This window comes from Mustelus asterias, chromosome 1 (genome assembly GCF_964213995.1).
Source record: "Mustelus asterias chromosome 1, sMusAst1.hap1.1, whole genome shotgun sequence".
Lineage (NCBI taxonomy): Eukaryota > Metazoa > Chordata > Chondrichthyes > Carcharhiniformes > Triakidae > Mustelus > Mustelus asterias.
The window spans coordinates 29,182,924-29,195,320 of NC_135801.1; positions in this window are offsets into that span (position 1 = coordinate 29,182,924).

A 12,397-nucleotide genomic window follows, 5' to 3' on the forward strand; every position below is an offset into this window, starting at 1 on the left:
GGGTCATTCAGACTTCAAACATTAGCTCTGTTCTCTCTCTACAGGTGCTGTCAGACCTGTTGAGATTTTTCCCACCATTTTCTGTTTATGTCTCGGATTCCAGCATCTGCGGTATTTTGCTTTTATCTTCTCTAAAGGAATTGTGTTTTTGACTTTTTTAGAAATTTAAATCAGATGGAAGAGCAGGAGTATGGGCCAATTGGACCCTCGAGCCTGCTCTACCATCCAATGAGATCATGGTAGATCTGATTGCGGCCTTAACTCCACTCTTCTGCCTGCCCTCCCTTTGACTCCCTTGTAGTTGAAAAACCTGTCTAAATTGTTATTAAGGTTGCTGATCCATGTACAAGGATATCACAATAAGGGTAATGCTCCCCTTCTCGGGCTGCACCCCTTCACGTCAGCCAGATAGCACAATTTTGGGATGACATAGCCATGGTTTAAAGTGCAGATTTTCTCTCATTCCTCTGGTTTTGAATGGGCAAATCTCACTCATTTAGTGTGATTGCGTAATCTGTCAAGTGTTGCCAATTCAATTTTTTAAATATTGCCTATTTGATAACTTATCAGGAATAAACTCAGCTGTATTTGTCTAAGTAAAGTCCTATTGCTATTATTAGTCAGTGCCTCAATATTTTTCCCCCTGCCCTTTCCTATCTCTTAACTAAAACCTGTTATATCTCTAAGCAGTTCTCATTCTGATGAAAGATTATTGGTCTAAGACATTAAATATTTGTCTCTTCATGGATGTTGCCTGATACGGTGAGTATTTTCTGTTTGTATTCCACACGTCCACTGCTTTTTGTGTGAAGAAAATACTACTTGATTTCACTTCCAAACAGCCTGCGTCTAATATTTAAGATTATGCCCCCTTGTTCTGGATTTCACACCAAATAAAACAGTTTCTCTTTTTTACCCTATTGAAGCCCTCAGATATTTCAAACACCTTGATTAGATCACCTATCAAAATTCTAAATTCAGGGGAATATAAGCCAGGTTTATGCCCCATGATTTAATCCATTAAGCACTTGTTTAATTCTGGTGAATCTACACTGTACGGCTTCTAAGGCCAGTATACCTGTGCTAACTTTTCCAAAACTGAATGCAGTGATTTAGATGGAGTCTAACCAAGGCTCAGTATAACTGAAGCATCACTTTCTCCAGCTCCCTTGAGATAAAAAAAACATCGCATTAGCCTTTTTGATTACTCAGATCCAAAGATCGAACTCCATCTGCCACAGTTACCAATACATTATTTTTCAGGGTCAATAATTTCATTAAATTTCCTTTGTAAAGTTGCCAGTAGCAGTTAAAAGCCCTCACTTTTACCATACAGCAGGCCATCCGGTGGTATATACATGGTCCTACTTGCCATGCTAATTTAATCATTTGCAGGAGGTTGCTCGTCTGAATGTGAATGGTCTTTCACCACAGGGACAGAATTATGGACAGCAAAGCCCATAATAATGACAATTCCCTTGATTTCTTCATACTTAAGCAGTTATAAGGTAAGGAATAACTGTGGGAGACCAAAGATATCCACCATAGTTATGGCTAATGTCAATATTGCATGGCTGAAGCACAAGAGTCGAGATGCAACATCACCCACGCTTACACCAGAGTCTTGGCGGGTTGCCCATGATGAATAATGAGAATCAATTGCAAGACAAGATCCTTAACATGGAAGTTAAGAAAAAAGCAAGCATGGATGTTCTGATCATGAATGGACAGCTCCTTGAGTTTCCGCATGAAATATCTTTCTGAAATTAATTCTCTAAGCATTTAAAAGCAAAATCCTGACCCAAGCATAAACATTCTGTAAAGCTGGTTTCTATGAATTAGTTACCAACCTTCCTTGTTACTGAGGTTTCCAGTATTCCTACATTGTGTAACATAGGTGTCAATGCTTTAAGTAAGATGGTGACAGGAGAATTATAGAACTATGACAGGATGACCTTTTCTAACTAAATGCCTGCAAAGGGATACATGATGCCAATTCCTTTGTGAAGGAAATTATCTGCATGGAAAAATAGATCAAGAGAATGATGCTCATCCCATAATGTGGGACTCATGCATTCATTCCTCTTACGTGCACTGCTTAAATGAATAATCAAGTGCATTTTCAAGCTCTACATTTTTGTTACAGCAGTATTTCCCCTCTGCAGGGGAGATGTGCAAGGTCATTTGCACTTTTATTCTCTGCTTATTTTTGGCTTGGCACACAGCAGGAGGAAAACACAAGCCTTGATATGTAGATTCACAGCAAAATATATTTCGAATGCAAGCAGCAAATTTTAGAAGTTTAATTATTTATTGGAGATGTATTTATCAACTGTTTTTGCTGATTTGTTGCTGAATGGTCAATTAAGTAGATCGTGGCACAAGGCTTTGCAAACTGACTACTTCGAGAAATTCCTATTTTTGTTCAATATTTCTTGACAAATCGCATTCATCAGCCTTCAATTACTATTCACAAAGAATGGGTGGAATTTGGTACGGTGGGAGGTTGAAGTGTTAAAAAATATAAATTCCAACTCCTAACCACCTCCAACCCACTCAGGGTGTTGACAATTTAAATGTTATAATCCTCTATAGCCGGCTCCACAATTTTGATCCACAATTTAAAACTTAATGCCGGCTGGCCAGGTTTCCTGTGCCTCAGGAAACATGTCAGCTAAAAGGTGAGAACTGCTTAGTTGAGGAGATAATTGCTTTTGTACTTACCTCCAGAATCCAGCTTACCTGCCTCAGCATGCCCCTTACCAGACAACCCTTTCTACCCTTTGATCTCCCACATTAGACCTCTGTTCTCACCCTAATGCCAATGATCTCATCCTCGAGGCCTTTGATCACAAGAACACACAAATAATAGAAGCAGGATAGGCCACCAGGCCCATTAAGCATGTCCTGTCGTTCAATATGATCATGGCTGATCTATGTCAGTTTCAACTAGTTTTCTGCGCCTTTCCCCCTATTCCTCAATCTATCAAATATTTTTCCCCTCCATTTTGAATACCTCTAAACTTCTAATGATCCAACCTTCACCACCCTTTAGGGCAGAAAATTCCAGAGATTCACCACCTTCTGCAACAAGAAATTTCTACGCACCTCAGTTTTAAATGACCGGCCCTTTATCTTGTAAATGTCCCCTTGCTCGAGACTCTCCCACTAGTGAAAACGTCTCACCATCTATCCTGTCAAGTTGCCTCAGGATCTTATATGTTTGAATAGCGTCACCCCGCACACTTCTAAATTCCAAGGAATACAGACCCAAACTGTCTTAGTCTCTTTTGATGGAACAATCCTCTCATCCCAAGAATTAGCCTGGTGAATCTCCTTTGGACTGTCTCCAATGTTATTATATTTTTTTTAGGTAAGGGGACCAAAACTGTATGCAGTACTGCAGGTGAGGCCTCACCGACACTCTGCCCAATTGCTACAAAATCTCCAGTCTCCTTCAATGCGCTCCCTCACCATCGTCCAACCAACCCCCTCTGACCTCCCAATGCCCCCACATCCCGTGTCTCCAATTTTCCACCACACTTACCTTTACGTGCCCTGCCCCTCATCTACCCCAGCCACTGGTCTCAGATCATACCCATCTCCCAGCCTCTGATTCAACCCTCTCTCCTCTCTGCTGCCTGGTTGCTGCTCAATCTGGCTGGCTGTAGGCAGGAAATTGTTAAGTCTGAGACTACCGGGGAGGTAGCTCCAAAAGAGGTCACACGGACAGACAAGCCACAGCGACAATAGGGTTTATTGAAGAACTGTACTTCTTGTACTCCAGCCCTCAGGTGCTGTAGGGGCGGTTTGCCCCAGTAGGTCACCCCCATGCCCCGGTCACCTAACGCTTCCTCTTAAAGGGGCTACGCCCCACATATAATAGAGAAAAAAAACAACCTAGTCATGACCTGCCATTAAATTTGGCAAAACGTGAGGGAAACCCATTCTTCAGGATTTCCTTATCTCAATCCTACTTCCTCCTCTCCTCCACTCTCTCCATACCCAGCCCATTGTGTAAACTTGGTTAAAATACCTTAAGTATTACTACTTTGATGTTGAACTGCTAAAACTGCAGGACAATATAGCCCCCGATTGAGAACATGCAGTTAGAACATAGTGCTTGTTTTGTGGTAATCACCATTTCTTCTTGTCTGGTATTATCTTCTGTTTTCATCATTTCTGCTGGGAGACAGAAGTTTTCACGGAAATGAGCAGGAAACCATTACTAGGGCAACAACTTCAATGTGAAATGTTTATTGGGTAGTCAATCCTCTGGAATTATCCTGGACAGTACAGAAACTAAAAGTTAAACTTCCAGGTACTGCTGCAATCAGCTTGGATGAAAAATCACATGGACATTCAAACTTGTGTGTTTTTAAAATTTTCTTTTGAGCACTCTTACTTATTAGTTATTAGAATATTAGACTCAGCAAACATATTTGTTTGACTGGCAGTCAAGAGACCTCTACTTTGGTTACTACAGGTGGAATTTTACAGCTCCTCCCACCGGTGGGATTTTCTGGTTCACCAAAATCAATCGATCTTTGAATGGCTTGCTGCATTTTCCAGTCCTGCCCCCACCGCAATGGAAGCTGTAAAATAAAGGGGACGATGTTGAGCCTGCACTCACCATCTGCAGGAATGACAGCAGGGGCTCAAGATCCGGTGAAACCCAGAAGTCGCGAATCTCATTAGCAAGATCGCACTTTCTGATTTTCGCCACCCCATTTAACGGCAGGTGAATAGGTTCACGGCCATTCTGATTTCAATACATTTTAAAACATTAACATATTACGAAGCACCCCCTTACCATACATTGAGCCTGAGGCTCAATTTCAACAGGTTACAACAGGTTCACCCACATGCCTCTGTTCAACACTAGACCGATCCCTAGGTTCGGGTCCCTTACATCAATTTATGGGAGGGGCTGTACTTAGTCCTCCATTAACCCAAATACGCCAGACCTTTATACTACATAATTCTAAGATAATCCATAGTGGGAATGTGGGATAGAGCATTTGGAGACAGAATGTCATGTGGTGAAACCCTCCAGGTATACATCTAAACAGAGCTGGTAACATAATTGTTCACTGCACATCGGGCAAGTGTTAACTTTTAGCCTTTAGAAAACTTGAAGGTCTATTTGAGTATGTGGTAGAATTCCAATTCTCTCAAGCAATGAATTAATAGGCATTAACATTATTCTAATTTTTAATAGATATCCCCTCTGTGTGCACAGGAATGAGTTATTTGCAGTTGATTTTGTGACATTTGCACACATTCTAAATATAGCAATTTCAATACAAACGTTAATTAATCTCATGGGAGTTAAGCAATGCAAACCCACATACGTGTATGCTATTTAGACAGCTACGTCAAGCTTCCCACAAGAAAGGATAAGGAGCTGTGAGAGCTGCCTCAGCAGATTTCTTAAGTAGGCCAAGTAATCTAATAGAGAATCTTTGGACTGAATTTTATGGGCCACCCGCAAGTGGGAAAATAGGCAGGAGGGCTCGTAAATGGGCCCAAATCTTTTAATGGACAGAACAGGTCCAGGCAGCAGGTGATCAAGGGGGTCACCCAGCCCAACTGTCTGCCCCTCTACCGTGGCTATATTTGCAGCTGGGTGTACCTGGAGCGGGAGCATACAGTGTCCATTGGCACGATCAAGGCCTTCCATGTCCAATAGGTACCGCATGGACTGTGGTGTTTTATTGACGCCTTTAATCACATTTTGATTTAATGTTTTACGTTTCCTTTGCAATTTGGTTTAGTTTGATGCAGTGTCCCTTTAAGGGGCTGCTCTTTTAATTTGTCCCTCAATTTATTTGACTTAGTTTAAGTGGTTCAACCCAAAAGAATATAATGGACAGCATGAGAATCCTGTGCCCAACGTGTAGCCCAGTAAGATTAGCCCGCAGGCTATTGGTCAGTGAAGTGGGGGTGGGGGTGGATGCCTTCTACTTGTTCCCTTTGTGTTAATCAGAGGCCCACTTCCCACAGTTTTGCCTTTCCACATTCACCCTCCCCCCTGCTCTGTCCAACATGTCCCCAGCCTTGCTCTCTGCAGCCTGTCAACCTGTCCCCACCAATATCTCAGCTGCACCTGAAAGTAAGGGTCCTGATATAAGTTACCCTTTAAAAATACAATGTATACTTAGCCTACCTTGGTCTACCTTCAGCCCCAACAGGGGCCGCCATTCCTGTCTGGCAGGAGTACCCTTTGAGATCTCTTTGTGTATGTGTTGCATAGAGAAGAGGAAAAAGGAACAGGGAGCACTGTTGGATTTCAAAATGATGAGCCAACCCCATATGCTGACCTGGATGCACCCCCAGTTTCCTCCCACAGACCAAAGGGTGGCACAGTGGCATAGTGGTTAGTACTGTTGCCTCAAAGCGCCAGGGACTCGGGTTCAATACCCGGCTTGGGTCACTGACTGAGTTTGCATGTTGTCCCCATGTCTGCGTGGGTTTCCTCCAGGTGCTCCAGGTTCCTCCAACATTTGAAAGATGTGTCGGTTAGGCGCACTGACCCAAACAAACGCTGGATTTCGGTGAATAGGGAAATTTCACTAACTTCACAGCAGTGTTAATGTAAGCCTACTTGTGACACTAATAAATAAACTTTAAACTTTGAAAAAAGATGTGCAGGTTAGATGGATTGGCCATGCTAAAATATGTAGGTTAGGGGATTAGCAGGGTAAATATATGGGGCTATGGGGATAGGGCCTGGCCAGGATACACTGACAGAAAATCGGTATAGACTCGGTGGGCTGAATGGTCTCCTTCTGCTCTGTAGATATTTTATGCTTCTATGATTCATACCTGGGCCTCACAGAGCAGTATTGTTTGATAGGGAATTAGTAGAAGATCCCTATCACAGTCTAGAAAAACACCTGAAGCGACACTCCCAAGTTTTCACAGTTCTTTCAATATGATCTAAAGTAACAATGGCAACTATTTTGCTGTTAGAGAGCTTCAGGGGGCTACAGGTGATTCAGGAAGAATTCTCCCATGCTACTGCTGACAGGTTCAATGGTAGATGGGCAGGGAGAATTCAGCAAGAGGCCCAGAAATTGGCTTTACGCAGGCATGGATTTCCCACAGGATCTTCTGCACAGCGGATCAGGAAACCCACTGGTGGCCAACATAGAACTGATTTGCCTCCTGCTAATGGAATGCAGATGTAGGCTCGACTGGAATCATCCCCCCCCCATGCCTGAATCTCTGCCACTCCAACGGGAAAACATGACAGTCCAGAACACGTCTGGAACGATGTAGCATGCAGAAGTCAGGACTTACCTGAAGAAAATCTGGGGGTGCCTCCAGAGTTCGGGATGGAGGCTGCCAGCAATCCTGCAGCCTGGAATACCACAGCAGTGGGTGAGGGGAACGCCTATCAGGTGGATCTTCCAGCTTCTGTATCATCAAAGAGGTCCATCTTCCAGCCTTCAGAGTGTTCCTGGAGGTCCATCTTCTTCCTTCAATGGCGGGTCAGTGATGTTGGGCGGCTTTTCAATATGGCAGCGAAATATGATGGCAGGACATGCGCAACCAAGTCTGCCCCACTACAGAATAAGGCACTAAAGCCTTGGATGCAATGTTAATTAGTTCAGGGCCAGAAGATATAGTGTGGTTTCCTGTTGGCCTCTGCAAATACTCCCTATCCCAGCCCCCATCAAAGGACATAGTCCCAGATGGGATAATTCAGCCCATTGTATAATTCAACTGTTAGGTGAAGCTTAGGTGCATCCACCAGATCATTAACACCTTGTTTACCAGGGCAACTAATAACATTGTTATTTTAAAATTAATCTTCTTTCAGCTTTGCACCCATGTCATTGGAACAATGCTGCTGATGTTTCTGGTCTCAGCCATCTCATGTCATACCCTCCACACCACAACCTTCATGACAAGGAAATAGGGTATCCTTCTCTGCTTAACTTCCAGTATCAGCTTTTCAGCAGTCTTGTCACTAAATTACGGCACCATTCATTAGATTTTTGACCCCCATATAGGCTAAATATACAGTGTGTTTTTTTACAGGGTAACTTATATCAAGACTCTTAAAGAAACAAAAATTAAGGAGTAATGAGATGTTGGTCTAATACTTTATATTCATTTTACACAACCATTGCATACAGGCTATGATATGAGGACTCATCAGGAAGAGTTGTATGCACGTAGTTCTAATCAGCTTATGCTGGTCAAGGCTGAAAGTTCCTCTGAGCTTTTTATATGTCATACCTTTTATAGACTTGCTAACATGATGAAAACATGTCAACATGTTCTGGTCATTTTAATTTACATGTAACATTTTAACCCATCTCGCATGCAATCCTCTTCAGTGGTTCTGTATGGCACTATCATTGTTTATCAGTACCTTTCTGCCTCCTCTTTTCTAATGGTCTTAATGACTATGTTCAGTTCAACTCCTGACTGTCTGGCTCAGTGCCTAGAATATAACGCATTAGTCTTTGTAGATTACAAGTCCATTAATGTTTGTTCACAGGTTCTAATCTTGTCCTGAATATGACCTCTCAGAACTTGCTTATATTGCAGATTGGTAGTTTTAATATGTGCATGTGTCTTTAATATTTAATGTAAAGACATTTTTAATAAAGTCATGAAAGTTATTGGGGTCAAACTCTCATCTGACTTGCCTCTGTTGACATTTCTCACCTCAAGGCTTAAAACAAATTTTCCTTTTGTAATCTCAATACTTAACCTTTGGTCAGTGCAAACATTTCCATTATATATTATTTCTCCTGTTAAAATATCTTTATCTTAAAGTTTCCTTTCTCAAATAGACAATCGTCAGAAGTATAATTTGCGTAATCATTTCTAATAACAAGAGTAAAGTAAAAACTAACCTTATCCATGGATGCCGTGCTGTATGTTACACTATTTCCCATTTGGGTTTAATACCCAGGGTGATAATACAGCTCAATGTTACCATTTCGTTGTTGCACACGTACCAAATGATTTGACAAGGTATCAGAGCGATGTAATAATATATGCTGGAATATTTTCTGAGAGGGTTGGCAGCTATAAGGCAGCATAAAATCAGACGTCATGACAGCACAACATTGGCTATCACCTACCCATCCCCTTGGATATTTTACCCACGGCAAGAAGACATTGGGTCGCCTGCTCACTCAATAGCCAGTTGATCCCTTTGTGTCCTTGGGGTCATTAATTGGCTCAAGGTGGTGCTTCTGCCTCTAACAGAGATGGCGTAGTGGTATTGTCACTGGACTAGTGATCTAGAGAATTAGAGCAATACTCTGGCGACTGGGTTCAATTCCCACCATGGAAGATGGTGAAATTTAAATCCCATAAAAATCTGGAAGTATAAGTCTAGTGATGACCATGAAAGCATTGTTAATCGTTGTAAAAAGAAAACCCCATCTGGTTCACTAGTGCCCTTTAAGGAAGGAAATTTGCAATCCTTACGTGGTCTGGTCCACATGTGACTCCAGATCCACAGCAATGTGGTTGACTCTCAAGTGCCCTCTGAAATGGTCTAGCAAGCCACTCAGTCAAGGGCAATTGTGGATGGGCAATAAATGCTGGCCCAGTGACTGAAGTCCACATCCCATGAATGCATAAAAAAAAGCTCAAGATTATTCCCAGTGCCATGTGCTAATGAGAATAGGAATAGAAGAATTAATTGATTGAATACCTGGCTGGAGAATTGGTATGGAGGGAGGAGAACATCAGATTTGTGAAGCATTAGGACTAATATCCTCTCAGGCAGATATGGCACTGCTGTTGGGGAGGTTTTAAACTGGTTTTGTTAGGAAGGTGGGAATTTGAGGTGTAGGTCAGATAGGAAGGAAGTAAAGCTGGTAATGGGAAGCAGAAAAGTAGCAAACAAAATGAGAAGATAGGCGAAACAAAGGCGAGCATCAACTGAGCTTAGAATGAGGAATAATGTCAAATAGAAAAGGTTATGGGCACTTAGGCTTTTTTGAGGATGTTATTAACAGAATTGATAAAGGTGAAAGGGTTAATAATCACACAAGTTTAAAAATCTCAGTACACAGGGAAAGCTATATGAAAACCACAGGTCTTGATTAAAGCAGACCCAGATAAGAGTCAAGGACCATTTAATTGAATGATGTGCAGCTGCAGCCCATGTTTCCCCACTACAACAAGGAACAATGGAAATGGAGGTTGACATATCATTCGTCAGAGATATAACTATCATTTCTTGATGATATAACAGGCACAAGCTATAATTGGACACTATACCTTTATGTATGCATGATGTAACCTTAATAACTGTGAGTGGATAAAGATAACTCCTACGCTTTTATTGATATATGCTAATTACTTGTAATCAAATTTGAAACTGTAATTGCTTCTGTATTTCTGAAATCTGCACTCTGACTCGTCTGAATGGCTTAGTTGATGTTCTGTAGTGCCACAGTTGTAAATAAATCATTTTGAACCACTCTGTTACTTTGTCTGGTTACATGAGGTGAAAGATAGTTTTAACTATAACAACAAGAGAAAGATTGCACTAGGCCTGTAACAAAAGGGGATTTGGTGGATGTAGTCTACTTGGATTTTCAGAAGGCTTTTGATAAAGCAGGAGGTTGGTGAGAAAAATTAAAGCACATGGGGTAGGAGGTAATTACTGGCATAGATTAAGGATTGGTTAACAGGCAGTGGGAATAAACAGGCCATTCTTGTGTTGGCAGACTGTGACTAATGGGGTACTGCAAGGATCAATACTTGGAGAGCCAGCTGTTCACAATATATATCAATGATTTAGGGATCAAATGTAATATTCCCGAGTTTTCAGATGACACAAAACTAGGTGGGATGTGCATTGTGAGGAAGATGCAAAGTGGCTACAGGAGGATTTGGGCAGACTTAGGCAAGAACATGGCAGATGAAATATAATGAGGAAAAATGTGAGGTTATTCACTTTGGTAGGAGGAACAGTGCAGAGTATTTCCTAAATGGTAAGAGATTAGAATGTGTAGATGTACAAAGGGACCTGGGTATCTCGTCAATATGTCACTGAAAGCTCACACGCAACTACAGCAAGCAATTAGGAAAGCTAATAGTAGATTTATTTTAAGAGGACACTGCATTCAATTGGTTACAAAACCCAAATTATGTACAACTAGATCAATAATAAATGTTATTTTTAAATTGATTTGTGGGATATACTTACATAATCAGAATTGCCCTGATATTAAATTCAGGTAAGATTTCTAAGTATTGAATTTAAGGGCATCAATTGTTTCTCGTTATTGTCAGACTGACTGACAGAATCACAGAATCCCTACAGTGCAGAAGGAGGCTGTCGAGCCTGCACTGACGTCAATCCCACCCAGGCCCTATCCCCGTTACCCCACTAGGCCCTTGACACTAATGAGCAATTTAGCATGGCCAATCAACCTAACCCGTACATCTTTGGACTGTGGGAGGAAACCGGAGCACCCGGAGGAAACCCAGGCAGACATGGGGAGCAGACTCTGCATAGACAGTGACCGAAGCTGGGAATCGAACCCAAGTCCCTGGCACTGTGAGGCAGCAGTGCTAACCAAAGTGCCACTGTGCTTCCCAGAAATCACTAATTTACAATGCATCATGACCCTCATATATAATGAAAAGCAGGATGGACGGTGGACATTTTACCTGGATTTTAATGCTGTAATTAAATAGATTTTTGCATTGGATCTGATGATTTCTTACTATTGATGGTGTTTTGATTTTCATGGAGAGACTGTTGGAAATATTGAATGCTGAATATAATCTCTCTTAAATGTAGCCTGGCTTCTGCTTCCAAGAAATTACAAAATCATGCCTGTGTTACCTTTGTGACATCAATGCATTGTATTCTGTTCTGTCATCTGGGCATTCTCACATTAAATTCAGTCAATTAGAAATGAAATTGATTCAGATTTGTTTTAGTCTCTTCAAACAGGGTTAATTGATTTCAGGATTTTGAGCACTGGCCTATTCCAATGGAAAAGACATATCACAGAACACAATAGCATCAGATTACATTTAAACATTGGCTGAGTTGAAGCTTTGGTGGATCACTTCTTAAATTGTTATTAATTTCTGCTTTTGTCCCCTAATATTATCAATGGTGCTCGGAACATTATGTTCTCCTAAATCTTTTGTTTGCAACATGGTTTGAAAAACATGTGGGGTAAATATTCCAGTCCCGTCCACCACGGGAATCGTTGTGGGCAGGACAGACCATTTAAAAATCCGTTTACCTCGGGCGAGAATTTCCAGAAAATCCCACCCATCTTGCAATCTCTTTAGCAGTTAGTATGGAAAATATACTTCTAGGAATACTGGTAATGTTGCCATCATAGCTGCTAGGTGGAGAATTAAATATACCGGTTGTAATCTTGTCAAT